The sequence below is a fragment of the Amblyomma mixtum genome, chromosome 8 (genome assembly GCF_055824585.1).
Source record: "Amblyomma mixtum isolate Tamu chromosome 8, ASM5582458v1, whole genome shotgun sequence".
Taxonomy (NCBI): domain Eukaryota; kingdom Metazoa; phylum Arthropoda; class Arachnida; order Ixodida; family Ixodidae; genus Amblyomma; species Amblyomma mixtum.
This window is the reverse complement of record NC_143019.1, coordinates 110,837,639-110,838,763: the sequence shown is the minus strand read 5'-3', so window position 1 is coordinate 110,838,763 and position 1,125 is coordinate 110,837,639. Positions and strand designations below refer to the sequence as shown.

Here is a 1,125-nt window from a genome sequence, read left to right as displayed (position 1 = left end):
GGAAAGGACCGCGCGACTGCCTTCTTGTGTACACAGCACCATGGCTCGAATCTTTTTTAATGTTATTCGCAAATTATTTACTTGTGAGGTGCATGGTTTATGGGGGCTTCGCCTCCCAAAGCGATGCAGGCTATGAGAGACGCCGTAGTGAAGTGCTGCGGATATTTCGACCATCTGTTGTTCTTTAACGTACACTGAAATCGCACAATATAAGGACCTCTAGAATTTCTCCTCCATTGAAATTCGACACCCGCGGCCGGGATCGAACCCGCGTCTTTAAGGTCAGCAACCGAGCGCCATTACCACATAGGGTGACTGTTGGTTGTTTAATGCTCGAAAGGTACAGCCCTAACCAAGTGTAGACCTCATGATAGTAGGAACAGTTCCCACTCCGAGTTATTGATCAATTCACTCTTGCCCTACCATAAGCTTGCCGTCCCGGTTAGCGCAGTTGGTAGAGCGACTGCTCCGGTGAAGCGGTGGTCGCGGGTTTGAACCCCGGACCAGGACAAATTTTTCTTTAACTGCGATGTTTCTGAGAAACTGTATAGCTTTCCTTTGTAGCCGTCTGCGCTTTGGTGGATGCCAATGAGTAATTACTCCCTTACTACAAATGTACTCCACCTTGGGGGATTGCCCTAAACATTTTACCAACAGTGTTCCCACTTCGAGTTATTGATCAATTCGCTCTCTCCCTACCATAACCTTGCCGTCCCGGTTAGCTCAGTTGGTAGAGTGACTGCTCCGGCGAAGCGGTGGTCCCGGGTTCGAACCCCGGACCAGGAAGTATTTTTCTTTAACGACGAAGTTTCTGCGAAAGCTGTATAGCTTTTTTCTGTTGCCGTATGGCTACGCTTGGGTGGATGCCATTGAGTAATTACTCCCTTATTACAAATTTACTCCACCTTGGAGGATTCCCCCAAACATTTCACTACCTGCATCTATTTATTATTCCTAAGTTGGGAGTAGAGGTACACTTTTTAAATTCGTAGCTTTGTTTCAAACTCGTAGAGTAGACGCATAGATATCTGGTACGGAGTGCCGGAAAGCCCGCAGTATTTCTCAAAGCGCTCTTCTTTAAGCAACAAAAGAAAAATCAATTATCTAAAACAGTATCTGCAAAGC

General features: G+C 46.5%; 1 non-coding gene across 1 annotated transcript; it reads left to right on the top strand.

The window, feature by feature from the left end:
- Positions 1 to 712: 712 nt before the first annotated feature.
- TRNAA-GGC (transfer RNA alanine (anticodon GGC)) lies at positions 713 to 786 on the top strand. Its single transcript has one exon. It is a non-coding gene; the product is annotated as a tRNA-Ala (tRNA).
- Positions 787 to 1,125: the final 339 nt, after the last annotated feature.